Here is a 15,431-nt window from a genome sequence, read left to right as displayed (position 1 = left end):
TACAAGATCAGAAAACTCAAGAATACTAACCAGCTACCCATCAGCGGTGGCAGAGATGTGAAGGAAAGCTTTCAACACCACTACTTATACTTGTTTGATAAATAAAAGTACTGTCCCAGACTGGTTATTTTAGCATTTCTCAGAAGTACTACATTGCCACAGGGGCAGCAAATTATTTTCCTGGACATTTCTGGGACATACCACACAAAAATATTTTGATCATCTTATGCATTGCGTTCAATGCTTAGAAGTAATTACCTCAGTTATGTCTAAGATAAAGTTTTTCCTTGCAGAATATGCATTACTTTTCCAGCTAAGAGACAGAAGTGCAGTAGCTAACCAGCTTTTAAAAGTGTAGTGATATATTCATAGCAAATACCTCTAATACAGGAAAATATTCAGGAAGAAGGTAAGAAAATTGATGGTCTTCACTAACTGCACTGTACCACATTTCTTTTTGGGATGAGGAATTTGGGAGCCTGACCCCCACTATGCATAAGCCATGTAAAACCTATGGATAGAGTACTTACCCATGGCTTTGCCCCAGACTTCAAAAATGCAACCCAAGGATCTGTCCACTCCGTCATGGCACCACTAAAACCAGTCTCCACTTGGGCCCGATTTATTTCAGAAGTATAATTTTACAAGGACCACTGGCAACCACAGCTAAGTAGGCTAGAAAACATAGCTTAGATCAACACCGGTGAGTCAGTATAGCTAATAAGCAAATAAAAGGAAATTAGGTGTAATAACGGTTTTTCTATCCATTTGAACAGTCCGTACTAGAGATCCTCCAGATACACTGTAAAAATAGACAACTATTCAATCATGTCCCACACAACATTACAAACTGTCTACTACAGACCTAGCCTTTTAAACCTAAGTGTGACAGGAAGATTATCTTTGTTTCTCACACAATATAGGTTTATAAATATGGTGTGTATATATATTTTTATATATATACACACACCTATACAAAATATAGGTTTCATCTCCCTGCGCATCCCTCAGTGAAACGGAAGGCTGACTCAGAGTTCATTAAAAATCCTGCTTGTCATGAATTTCTAAAATTGAAGTGTATGGAAGAGAACTTAAGCCAAACTTAGGTCACAAAGACGCAAATTTGTTTCTAAGTTGTGAGAACCAGGCATATGAGCTCAAAAAAAAATGTTACTGAGTTACCATTATGAAATTAGATGAGAACTTATTCCTAGGAATTTTGTCAATCTTGGTTTTAAAACAGCACCACAGCCAGTTCTTAGAAAAGGTGAGAATAAAAGATTATCACCACTATCTCTCTGAAATATATTCATTATTTTGGTCTTAAAGTCCATTAAATCAGAGACATCTGCTACTGCCAATAGGACTGGCTCAGTATCTGTAGAGATTTTTTTATTAGATTAATGTATTTCCATCAAATAGAAAGCCTTTTGTTTGACTCGTCATCCTAATGAGATGCCAATACTTCAAGGTTTGAAATTAAAAAAAATTTAGAAAAAATAAAAAGCTGCACATATTGCTCTGACATTCATTGTTGTTTGAGAGAGAATGAGAGGTCCCGAAGAAGTTATTTAGTTTTCTTCTGCCATAACTAAAGTGTAGGCATTAAGGCCAAGCATGATGTGATGATCACTTAGAACAATGACAACCATGTGAGGAGCGCACATCCTCAACAGAAACACTAGACCCTCTTCATGCCTCCTCCACTCTATAAATGTTTTGGTTTATTATTAAAAGACTGTAAGTTTACCAGTTAAACTTTAGGAGATAGCAGGTTACAAAATAAGATGCATATGTGAATAATTTGCACGTACCAGTGAGGCCCATTGGGGAGTGACCACGGAAGGTCATCCCTCCACCCTACAAATGCTGCACTGTGGCACGGTCCCGCTAAGGGAGGCCTTTATGGGCTCAGAGCACCTCCTGCCACAGCAACACCCCACACTATGGAGAACATCCGTAAGAGGTCCACACCATACTGGGACTTCAGCCCCAGGGCTCCTTCCTGCTTGTAAAATGTAGGGCAACTGCCTATCAAGACATGGGTTGCTCTAAAAAGAAATTTTAAAAATCAAGATAACTTTTTATTTAACTTGTGTTTTGTAGACAGAAGACTACAGAATATGTAAACAAAGGAGAGAAAGACATTCAAAACAACTTGACTGAACCAGAAGGGGATAAAAGAGCTCTCCATACTACCTATCACTGCACTTGAGGGGCAGTTTTCTCCTCTTCCCCACCCTAAATGAAGTGTTACTGACGTGATTAAGCCTCCTCACCAGCTGTGGAGAGCACTGTGCTTATGCCTTTGCTAGAGATGAAATTAAATTTTCCTAACCTGTTGCTACAATATTACAGCTGAAAACACAAGCAATATTAAAATGGTTATCTTCCAAATTTAATTTCAACCACTTCCTTTTATCATCCTCGGCACATACTAAAAAAAAGAGCAAGTGTGCACAAATTCGATTTCTCCTCAGCATATACACTCAGTTAACTCAGCCTCTACTTAAACAAATGGATCAGATAACTGAAACGAATCCTGACTTGCTTAGAAATCTGCTGGCTGCAAGACAACCAAGACAAGGAAGCAGAACTGCTTGAGAAACTTCTCTCACTGCATTCTCTCTTCATTGATGAAAAGACACATGGTATTTTCAGAAATATTTTCCGTTCACAGCCAGGAAACTAGAGGGATTCTGTTGCAAGTTCACTGGGTAAAACCAGACAACTTCGATGTCACAGCTGAGTATCACTGAGCTAGGCTGACATCACTTTTTCCATAGAACAGCCTCACCATACTTGCAAGATGCCATAGGATTCCACGTTGAGCTTTCCAGTGAAGGCGTCCCACTGCTTCAAAACCTGGTTGTGCATGTATTTTATTCCAGGAAGACAAACACTGCCTTATGGTTTAGTAAACTCAGGATAGTTTCTATTATAGTATGTCATTTACAACTGCTTGTAGGTGTTTGCATGCTGTTTCTTCCCTGTATACACGCATGCCATTTGTCATCGTTCAGTCTGCAGTCTGGCACTTTTGCTTCAGTATAAGCAACACTTAAAGTTAATTTTTCCTAAAGCTATAATTACAAAACCCTTAATTGCATATTACATTTAGATTAGATAATTTGCAAGTTTGCCTCATTTCTTGTAGATACAGATGGGTTTTGTGGGCATATGCATATTTACAAAAACCTGAGAGTGTCCTTGTAGAACCTTAATAAACCTTGTCCTAAACTTGAATATTTCTGATTACAAAGATTTATCCGATTGCAAGCATTTGAGCTCAAGTTCTGACTTTGACCTGCTTGATATCAAGAGAACAAGCACCCCCATAACTTATCTTGTTCTACCTGGCATATATAGATAGTCTTTATTTTGAAAGCCAAAAGCAGGTAGACACACATTACTGCTGGTTTCGCCTTTAGTGGAAAGGGGAAAATTCAACAGTTAGGGACAAAAACTTAAGAGCTTTTTAATTCTTGTCTCCTGAACCAAAAAGAAATTGCATTTGAGTAAGCATCAAAGCTAAGCTAAACTGCAAGTCAACACGCACGTTTTAATGTCCACTACAGCCTAGCCTGTTAAACCTCAGCATGACAGGAGGAATATCTTAGTTTCTCACACAATACAGGTTTAATTTCCCTGCATATCCCTCGGTGAAATGCAAGGCTGATCCAGAGTTCATTTTAAAGCTTCCCCCACTAAAGGGTGCTGCTAACCCAAGAGTGCAATGGGGGTCCCACACCCCTCCCCAATGCTGGACAGCTCTTCCTGGGGGTTATACAGGGCTGTGTGTTTGCCCTTCTTTGCAGCACTACAGAAGCCAACCTTCCTCTTGCAGCCACACGCAGAGACATGAGCCATCAACCCAGAGCAAGGGGGACCAGACCAATGTTCCCACCAGCCTGTTGGCACAACAGGAATAGACTTGGCTCTTACATGGAAAGGGAGAAGACAAGCAAGACTGCAATTTAAAAGAAAAAGGGATCAAACCAGGGGTAAATACCAGCCCACAGCAAGATGTTTTACGCTGAAACACACGAGCTAGAACACTGTTATATTTTGTATAACTTAAGAAATAAACAGGAACAATTATCCAGTTTTGCAAATTCCTTGTGGCTCCAAACAGATACAACTCACTCAGAAACGGCTGCCAAACACTTCCTGCCAGTCTTGCTCCTTCTCTTAGGACCTTTTAAACCTCCCCCAGCCCTTTTTGATTGTTTGGGGGCAGCTATTCTCCCTCCTTTGCCACTTCAGATAAAACTCCTTCAAGGGAGAAACGGGACGCTAATTCTTGGTAGCTCCTCAGTTCCCTATTCCTTCTCTCATGTTACACTCTCCTCTTTTTGTTACACACACCGACAACTTCCCAGGCCTGTACAAGAGGCCTCCTGCGTGCCACAGCAGATTTATGCCATTCAAGCACTGTGCACAGCATTACAGGCACTGCCTGCCCATCTGGTATTCAGTTCGTATGTCAGCCTCAAGTTCTGAAAAATGCTCTCAAGTTTCCAGCTTGCACAGGCTTTGAGAGCAAAAGCTGGCTGGGAGCAGCTCTTTGAGAACTCTGCACGCTGCAGCAGGTCTAATAGGTCCACTCCAGTTCTCTAAAGTACAGCCAAACATTTTCTGTCCTGCTAACTGCTCTCTGTAATTTCATTCTTGAGCACAACAGCAGGGTGTCCTGCCCAATTTCAAGTGTGGCAGATGACAGGCAAGACTGGGCTGCAACACCTGCCAAGCAGGACTGGGATGCCCTTGGTGCTAAACGCTCCCTTCTTTTCCCAGCCAGGTTTGCTCATCAGTGATATCTAAGAAAGGACTTTACTTCAGTGGCACCTTCGGTAAACACTGTGCATTTCTTTAACCTCTATATGCAAGGGAACAGATACTTGAGAAATCCAACAGCTAGATAGATGGAGCTTACTGCATAGCCCGGCAGCAGCTCTCATATCATTTAAGCACTGCACTTGCAACGGACAGAATCGCCACCAGCACCACAAGACATTTAAGCAGTTTTGCATGCTCATCATGCAAAACCAGCCAACAAACCTCTAATAACCACACTATCTGCATGCCTCTGACTTACTCCCAAAATTACGCTACAGGCATGAGAAATCTTTTCCTTAATGGTAACACACAGCTTTAGGATGTTGCAGATGTAAAGCACCCCTGCCCAGGCACTATCGATGGCCTGCTTGCCTGTGTTGCTCATGCTCTCTGCTGCTAAGCTGTGGGACTAGGTGGCTGAAAACACACATGCCCACTCCCGTGGCTGGGGCTGGAAAAATCTCCATGGTCCATCGGATCCATTTAATGAGTCCATTTTCCCTGTGACAGAGGACCCCAGACCTCTGGGCAACATGCCTCTCCCTGGAAGGAGCAGGGTGGAGGGGATAGCCCATTTTAGCCTGGTTTAGTGCTCACAATGTGGGTGCTCTGGAGGTCTTGTAGATTTGGTGGGTAGCACCATACTGACACCCCCAAACAATGCTCCTCAGCTGACAGCAAGTTTCAAGTACAGTAGGGCAGAATTCCCCATAGGCATGGTTTTGAAAATCACTTTGCTTACATATGTATGTATATACACACACACACACCCACACACCCCATATATCTCTCTATCTATATATTTAAAAAACATGCACAGGACATAACCGCAATTTCCAGGATAGCAGTTGTAGGCCTGAAGAAATTTAATTTTAACCCAGCAATTATGCTAGTATTTGGAAAGAAACTGTCCATAGAAAATAAGCATTGTAATCATAGAAAAGGTGGGAAGTGGAAGCCAGGAGAGTACGGACTCCACGATTTACGAGTAATGCCACAAGGCTGGGCTGGACATAATCAATGTTCTTCTCAAATCAGCTCATTATTTATTCCATCCCACTGCAGTTTGCACACCTATGCAATTGCTATACAGTATCTCCAATCTCACAAATGTGTAGTAAAATTTGCATTTTGACAGAAGCATGAATCTTCCTTTTTTTCAGGTCACGTGGCAAGAATATCTAATCTCTTCCCTTTCCACAAAAGTAATTGATGCCAGCTAATTTTTCCTCTTGAGCTCAGGCACAGATTATCCAATACAGAGTAACAAAAAAGTTAAAATGAACATTTTGTATATACTCTTTTCAAAAAGGACAGGCAAAAAGAAATAATTCTTCCTAGTTTTTAACTGGCTTGGAACAGATTCTTCTTGGCTTGCATTTAACTTCATAAATGCTAGAGAAATTCTATCTGTGATAGATCTTTGGTTTCTCCTACTTCTCTTTGCAGATTACTGTTACTGCTTCACAAACACCTTGAATACTGGGAGGCATTGTTGCACCGACCAGCCTGGGTGCTGACACAGTTCTCATGGCTGCAACAGGCCCGGAGAAGCTCAGAGAGCAGGGGCCGAAGCGCAGTAACCCACCTTGCACCCAGGCTGGCCCCAGACTCCCCCTTACAGACTCCCGCTTCACTTTATGTGAAGGCGGGCAAACACAACAATGTAAGAGTGTATTGTGAGACAGAAATACAACCCAGGTTTTTAGTTTGAGTAAAAAAAACCCCAAACAATAAAACCCACGCATCAAAAGAAAGTAAACACTCCAATTGACTAAAATTATGAAAGAGGACTGAGACCAACACTTTATATATAATCCATTACAAACACCTAATCGAGCACAGAAATAGCTGAAACCGTAAGTTGCCTCAGTGATGACTTCCCAATATAGCTGAAAAAAGGGCATTTTTATCGTTTTGAATACCTGACAACTTTTGCCCCAATTATCTGGAGGTCAAGTCAAGATTTAACCACCGGGAAATCACATTCTGCATCTAGCAACTCTATTATTTTCAGTCCTTCCCATGGAGCAAATGCTGATACTGGTGTTTTCCCCTCAAATGTAAGCATTTTCAATTCCTCTCGCAAAGAAAGATTTTATTTTGCCTTAATTACTTCTGGTTTCAATAGAGCTAGCAGGTGCAGCAAGACTATTTTCTTCATTTCAACTAGTTCATTCAAAGTTGAAAACCCGACTGGGAGTTGAAAAACGAAAGAGCTTCTTGCAATCTCCAAATAAAATACAGGTGGGAAAAAATGAGGTCCCTGAATTTTAATAGGGCCAGACTTTCCCTAGTACTTAATGTCTTTTTTCCCCTGTAATAGACTTCTGTTCTTAAAGCGAACACATTCTGGCTGTGACTACTCTCTTTAGTGAGAGTAATACTGTTCAGAATAGATTTTCAGAATAATTCAATAGCCTTCCAAAGCCTTTCATTCTTTCTGAAGTTATTAAGCCAGATAGTTTGCCTGCACAGGTGAAAATGCATTTTTATGAATACAAAAATCTGAAGCTACAATTATGATTGGTACCACAAAACACAATTTGGTCAGATTTATGTCTGGATGCCAAAAGCAACACTTCTGAAGTGCTAAAAATGAATGCTATGGGGAAAACACCAATACGTATTTGAAGAGTAACAGCTATATAGTTTGTCATCACCTTGACTCCCTACTTTCTAACTTGAGATCAACATCTGCTTTGTATCTGGTAATTCTCTCACCAAGTCCCAAAGTTTAATCAGGTTAAAAAAAGTTTTGTTTATTTTAAAAAGACAGGTTAAAATATAACTATTTCAGTGAGAAACTTTTGTATTTCTATATTTCAATGCAGGGATTTACAATTTGCCAGACAGTTTGCTGGAGCACCCTTTCTTGAATCACCTGCTCCGATTTATACAAATCTTAAGTTGCTAAAAGTTTCAGAATGCCTCCACCCTCATCGAAAAGAGAGGTTTGCTGACAACAAGTGGCCAGAGCACCAGCCAGCTAGTAGCTAGCTGAACTGGCAAACAACAAAGTAATTAGCCACATTGACATCTTTAAAATATTAGGATTTTTTTTCTAGATAGTCCAAATAAATTTCATAATACCAGTAATCTTCAGAGAATAGCAAAGGGTCTAAAGAAGTACAAGTTAAATATAGTATAGAAAGGCACCATTCTGAAAACGTCGCCTGCTTCCTGATGAGTGTATGGTTTCCTCAGTGACAAAGGTGCACAGCTCCCAGCTGTCCCTTGGAGTTACTCCCCTGAACGGAGGAACACTTTCCAGAATGAGCCATACAACCGCAAAACAGAAAGGCTGACACATGGAACTGCCACTAATGAGGTCAACAGTAAGTCCAGTCCAAGAACTGCACAGGAAGAGCACAAACGTCCCTCAAAACAAGAGCTTCCCTGCATCCCTATGGAGCCAAAGGCAGGGAGGATGCCCGAACTCGATTCTCAGGTGTAGCTAAAAAGAAAGGCAAGACAGTAGCCTTGAAATGCAGATAGCTGAAAAGCTGAAGGACTAAGGTGGAATACAGGAACAAAATAGCATAGGGAAGCAGACATCACCACCACACCATGCTCCTTCCTGCAACCTAGTTTGAACTCACAATGTGAACAAGTCTTCTGTCCATCACTCTCCATCTCCATGCCAGTATATTTAGTGTGGGATTTCCCTCCCCTTACTACATGCAACTAACATGAGTTATTTATGTGTCAGAAGAAGTCCTCATTAATTTTTCACCCTACTTCCTGAACCCACAGAGTAAGACTATCTGGTGTTCGGACATCAGTTTGATAGTTAGCTACTACCATGCCATGGAGATATAGTTAATGCCACTATATCACCACCTGGATTTAGTTGGCTGGAAGAAACTTACTAACTGCTAGAAAACACTCTAAACTGGGCTATTTGTTTCCTCACTTGCTGGGCGCAGGAAGGAAGCCACATCCACACACATCCACACCCACTGGTGCAGCTCTCTTCAGCTCTGCCCTGCGTATTGGCTTCCTTCCACCAGATCCACTCCCAGAAGACGAGCAAAGCAATCACAAAAGCAATTGGTCAATCCAAAAATTTCTCAGACACATCAAGAAGATAGTAAACCTAAAATATCCCTGACTTATTTTGTCTCCTTTTCCATGTAAATGGTCGTTTTCAGAAGTGCAGCTTCTGTTATTGATCTCTCAAGACAAAGGTTTTGGTTTTAATTCTCCTCTCGCCATGGCAATGTGTACCAAGTAGAAAGATGGTCTATTCAGTAAAGTGCATTTGATGCTATTTCTGAACACAAGATACAAAGTAGTATCCTAATGGTTTGTGAGTTTTATTTTTACAGTAATTTCCCAAGAACTCCAGTTCCCTTCAATTTTCTGTCATTACAAGCCACTTCCGCAGCTGTGTTTTCTGCTAAAAAAATTTCTGAAGGACTATTGTATTTTAAGAACAACTTTTCTTTTCCCCTGACATGTCATACTATCATTTCTAGCTACTTCTCTCCGCAAAGATTCTCCCTCTCATCTGTGTTAATGCCGTCAGAGTGTAGGTATCAAGAATGCTTTTTTGTCATCTTACCTACTTCCATATACACAGCCAGTTAAATCTCCTCAAACTTTCCCTGGATGACAGTTCCTGTGAGCATTTGATGATCTTTGATACACATCTCACAATTTTGCTTTTCAGCTTCTAGTTTTACAAATAAATTGGACAGTGAGAAAGTGAACAGAATACATGCATGACAGTGATGTGGGAGAAATGATCTTTGAATAATTACCAATGAACATATATTTCAGACCATACAACAAGCAGAAGGAGAGCCACCCCAGATGCTGACAGTGTCTATTTTCCTGGCAGACTCAAATGCAGGATCAGAGATTAGCTCTTCACATAGACAAAGCCAAACCATGGACACCTGCATATGGTTTGATTCTCTACTTTCCAGGCAAAAAGGACATCAACAAAGAAAACCTATGGACTGCCTCCAGGTTTACTTTGTTTTCAAGGCCACCAAACTTCAGATATTTGCTATGCACCGTGAACTGGCCTCTCCAAAGAAGCAGCCTCCAGAAAAGCTGACCTATCACTCATCTCTGGACACAGACTAATAAGAAGGCATCTCGGTTCCCCAGATTTTGAATACGTAAGAAGTTATCTTGGGATGCCATGTCACAAAGCCCAACCACTGACAGAGCCATTCACCATCTGCCTGGCTGCACAACCAAAGATGGCCAGTGCAAAGGCAGACATTACCGGATCCACTCCACAGTCATCGCGATGGGCATGCAGAAGGCAGCCATCACAGGTGTACTCTCTGTATTAGGGGCCTAAGTCCTCCCAGGGAACACACTCACCCAGTGAGAGCTCACAAGGGTCTAACACAGAAGAGCCCAAACACAAACGCTGGGAAGATCAAAACCTTCTCACCAACAACAGCCCCTCACATTCCCAGAACTTCTTCTGAAAGGAATTAACAGCAAAGCTCACTCCTCACCAAGGCTTCCTTTCTCTCTTTCCAGACATTAAAAGATGACATTGATTCGTACTGCTCCTAGCTGTATTAACAACGTATGAACAGTGGTGCAGCACTGGAACTAGTTGTCCAGAGAGGCTGAGGAAACTCCATCCTTGGACATTTTGTAAACCCAACTGGACAAAGCCCTGAGGAACCCAACCTATTTGTGAAATATGACCTGCTGAAAGCCGCCTCAAACACAAATGGCACACTCCAGAGGTCCCACCCAACTATATTAGTCTATATTATTATCTTTATTTTTGTAATGAATGCTTGTAAAATTACAAGCCCATAATTACAGCGTCTACAGAAAAAAAAAGATACCAAGACCTCATATTTGACCATGGGAAGCCAATCTGAGACTTCTTTCCTCCTTGAAATGTTATCAAGTGAGCTCTACAGGAAAGCAGGCAACGCACTTTGAGCAATAATAATTAAGACCAAACTGCCTGAGTTTTCACTCCACTTCCTAGGTGGTTTTAGGTGGTTTTTGCAGCCTGCAGTGAGCTTTATGTTGCCGTGGCTACTCTCGGAAGCATTTCACCCCTCCTTTAAAACTAATCACATCACAGCTGCAGTATAGACATGGCCTATCAAGTAACTCAGCCACAGATTCATTTTTCCCTCTACCAGCTCTCCAAATCTAACATTTGATTTGAAGCAAGTTCATCCTTAAGACAGATGCAAGTTTAAGTATTACTTAGAGCATTTGCTTCTCTACTCAAGTTCTTTGCTAGCATTAAAACGATGGGTCTCTCTCACAGTGTCTTCCAAGTTTCAGTGTTAAGTCACATCTCTTTCATATCAGTCTGACATCATTTGTTTGCAAAGGGCATCCAAATCAGCCACTGGGGACCAAGTGCCTGTGGAGCTGCACTGTTGCACATCCCCAGTGAAATGGAACAGTGCCTTCCTCTCCAGACTAGAGGTCTGTGGCAGAGCAATCACTGCAACGGGCACGATCAGCAAAGTCCCTAAGGTCAACTTGGTTTGTGTTCAAGGGTAAAAAAAACCAAACAGTCTGCAGCACTGACGGCTGCTCTTCCAGTCTTTCCTCCAGCCTTTAACGTTTTATGTTTCTCCTAAGCTCCAACCAATATATAGGTATCTATTTAGTTTATACATTAACAGTTGCTCTGGCTGCAGAGAAAAGCTTGAGTAGCCAGCTACTCATCATTAGAATGCTGCCCTGCTGAAGAAAGAAATTTAGCAAGTAGTTCCAAAACCCTGGTTTCCTACAGAATTATATTTTAGTGTTGGTGGATGCTTTTGCAAGCTCGCATTCATGTAGAGACCCAGATATCAAAAAAACACCCAACTTTATGTCACGTTTCCCTAAGGTGAGGCTCTAGGCAGCCCCTTTCTCTTCTCCCTGGCTACCTCCGTGAAACTTGTAGGATTCTAGTTATTTTGAAGACACCCTCACTGCCCCCTGCCAGCCAAGCGTGGCTGGAAACCCCTCAATCGGTTCAAAACATATCACTAAGTGGAGGGACATATATAAATGCATCTGAACAGCACAACACAAAATATTATTTCCATAGTGAAGCAAGCTGAAAAACTGCCAAGATCAACCTCTTCAGGTCATCAAATTTAAACACACAGCAATGCTATGCTAGCCTGGATAAACTCATGGTTTCTGCACATAGGCATAGTCACAAAATTCTTTGGATAATGAGTTTTTATATATTCAAGATTTCCATGTTTGCAGATCCACAATCAGCAGTCACAGCACAACCCACTGAAATCTACATTGAGAACCCTGCTCAAGACTTCAACTTCTCCACAAATTCCTGATTTGAATACTCTACACTCTTAAAATTGCATGGTTTGGTGCTACGGGTGCGTTAAGGCGACGCTGGCCGTTTTAATCTCTAGGCACTTATCTCATAGTCAAGTATCAGCCGATGTAGGACACCTATCTTCTCAATGCTTCAGTTTAAGCTGCCTAAATAAAGCAGCTGAGCATACACAGCAGCTTTTACACAAACATGGTGGTATTTCAAGCACAGCAGCCCATATATTATAGGCACATTATCCACAGATAATAGATGTTAGATAGAAATACATCATGTCGCGCTTCATGTGTCAAGTGATAATCTGTACAGATGCACCCGGAGAACGGACCCGCTCCTCCGCCAGGCTCCGGCCCCTTCTTCCTCTGCCTCCCCTAACAGCGGCGCAGACGGCTGCACGTCACAGCCCTGACAACCTGCCAGCCAACACACAATGCTCCTCTCCCCCAGCGTTTTGAGACAAGCATCAGTGAAGTGGACTAGCATTTAGATACACTAGTCATATATTAAGTATAGATGAAATATTTTTTAAATCTCTGTCCCAAGAGTTCCTCACCCACGAGAGGGCCCGCTCTCCCCTTCAGCCAGCATGGACAGCAGGGCCCACCAGCAGAGCGGTGCCCTTCACCTGCCCTGCTGCTCCCCTCAGGGTCAGGGAACTGGCGCAGGAACGCTAATGGACAACCTGGCTACTTATTTTTGCCTATTTATCTCCCTTGGGAGTCAATCTTTCTTTAAAACAATATTTCAATAGGCAGTCACCATGCAGTCTTTTGCTGTGCTACTCTGAAAAAAATGAACACAGACCAAGCACTAAACTGCCAGGAGCAGGGCTTAAAGCTCATGTTTGACCAGTTCAGCATTTACACCATAGCACCTCCCGGAGCACTTCACCACCCCCAGGGCCAGCGGCTCCGGGCTGCCCACCAACAGGGGAACAACCTGCCCCCACTGTGTGCAGATCACCCCTCCAGCACCTAAAAATTATAGGAACCTCCAGGTTATTCTGCCTAAAATGACAATACATTCACTCCAAAAATACAATGATGGGAAATACTAATGAAATCCAACTGAAGATGAAGACAGACCTCATTAGAGATCACATGCTAAACTATTGCTTCAAACACCTGAAAGAGAGCAAAGCACAATTACAAAAATTAATAAGCAAATAAAATCAATGGGCAATGAAACTACACAGCTCATTAAAACTGCTGGAATATACATGCAAGTCTAGCATAGGCCTCCCCTCTCTCAATCTGCCTCAAAAAATGTTAAACTATTGCAGTACAAAATACAACAGTAGCCAAAACTCTGATCTGAATTATTTTGCTCTTAGCTTTAAGTATATTAATGAAATCAAAACATTCATGGCAAGTTCAGGTGTTTTGACACATCACTCAAGCTACAAAGCAGTGCTAGGAACATGGTAAGATCACAAAGTTGGCTTAAGTTCTAATAAAAAGTACACCAATTAATCAAAAACTAAATACATGTTAATATTTTGAGCTCTTTTGGTGGCCAGAAGCTGAAACTTGGAAGGCAGATTTAGCAACAGGAGAAAAAGAAAGGAAAAGGCATTTGATTCAAACATTTTGTAGCTGGAAATGTGTCAATTAAAAACCACAAAAAATTACAGCTGAAGATTATGTGTTTAACCCATAAGGTTAAGGTGTTAAGGAATGTTATGTTAAGGGTGTTAATAAGGTGTTAAGAGATGACATGTATACACAGAATGATACATCCATTATTTACGTGCTACCAATGTGTTGATTGGTGAAAAAGGACAATTCCCTTAGGGTCTCCTGTTGTAGGGAGAATTCAACCAAACAAACTCCCTGAGTCAGTAAGGACTGACCAAAAAAGAAAATGTCATGTCTCACACTCTTGTAATTTCTGTGGACTTTAGTTTTGCAACTACAGATTCTGCACTGGATTGCTGCAGTGTATCTTGTGAGGTATTCATACCTGATACCACAACGAGCCTATGTGAGGAGACATAGATGGGTAGATGTGTGTGAGCGCTCTGGACTATCTCCTAAACAGTTGCCTGTAACTTCATGAGACTGTTACAGTGGTGGTTCCTTGCACATCTTTCACTGCTGCCCGAGCACCAGCCCTCACATATTTAAGCAATTTGTTTGGGTCTTTTTTTCTCAGGGGTGGCAGGGGAGGGGGGGGGGGGCGGCAGATGGAAAGGCCATGCTAGATTTCCTAGGTCATTTCTGAGGTTAGTGGTGTGCTTGCTTCAACCAGGGAGCAAGGGACCCAGCCCCAGGCCTGCAGGGTGCCACATAAATCCCAGAGGAACAAAGACTCCTCACTTCCTTAGATGAATTTCTTAGAGTACAAACTAAATTTAGCCCAGAAGGTGACCAAAATACTGTCCAGCAAGCTAATAAGGGTGCTTCAGAGTCCAGGGAGGCAAACAATCACAGATGGAATTACAGGGAAAAAAAGTTAATCTCCCAATATGCAAAGTTGATTCCCTGCTGAACTGGTGATCTCTGATCTTAATCACCCCAGCTCTGAGGATATTCTAAGAGAACTGCAGCAGCCAAGCTAACTCATTTAAGAAAAAAATAAAAAAGATAATAAAAATTAGTCTCTCAAGATCTACAAAGCAGACTTACGTTAAAAAAAATAATAATAAACTGTTATCAAAGTCAGCTTTTTGCAAGCATCAATAAATTAAAGGGTTAAAGATACCCAAACCAACAAAGCCAAAAAAGCACTCTGAGGTACTCCCTTTACATCTCAACTGTATCTAATCAGAGAGGTTTGAATGATCTTTCTTTTCACAAACAAGTAGATGATGTCATTAATTTTCTCCTGAACCTTGAGGTTGTTGAAGAAGAGGATCTGACCTAATACCAGTTAATTCCTGCTGTGTGCGGAATTGTAATCTCTCCTGCAAAACAGATCTGACCTGGATTCAAGTCAAGAATTTTAAGAGTGAACAAAAGCGGGGAGGTGGGGCGTGTGTGGGGAGGGGGCTAGGAGAAGAATTAAAAGACAGATATACATGCGATGCGTATGTATAACACATACATTTATATCTGTATCAATACAAAAGCATAAATGATATTGGATATATATACTACACCCCAATATTGAGTCAAGACATGCAGAATTAATTAAGAACTACAGTTTGTTCACACATATACTTACCACACGTACTTTCTCTGGTAAAAGAACCATTTAACAGCACAGCTGTTAACATCCTTAAGCTCTATATTCCCTGTTTTTCAACATTAAAACTAAAGTCACGTACATATGTCCCATTTTGTTGAAC

At 41.5% G+C, this 15,431-nt stretch overlaps 1 protein-coding gene across 9 annotated transcripts in view; it reads right to left on the bottom strand.

The window, feature by feature from the left end:
• The window catches only part of AGPAT3 (1-acylglycerol-3-phosphate O-acyltransferase 3), a 94,090-nt gene that overhangs the window by 23,761 nt on the left and 54,898 nt on the right, over positions 1–15,431 (bottom strand). The window contains exon 1 of one of the 9 annotated variants that reach the window (XM_027804402.2): positions 531–551. The exons of the other annotated variants lie outside the window; for them this stretch is intronic. The gene's annotated coding sequence lies outside the window, so the exon portion shown is untranslated. Of the gene's footprint in view, positions 1–530; positions 552–15,431 lie in introns of those variants that run through there. 9 annotated transcript variants of the gene reach the window in all.

The sequence above is a fragment of the Falco cherrug genome, chromosome 2 (genome assembly GCF_023634085.1).
Source record: "Falco cherrug isolate bFalChe1 chromosome 2, bFalChe1.pri, whole genome shotgun sequence".
Classification (NCBI taxonomy): Eukaryota; Metazoa; Chordata; class Aves; order Falconiformes; family Falconidae; genus Falco; species Falco cherrug.
This window is presented reverse-complemented; position numbering and strand designations above follow the sequence as displayed.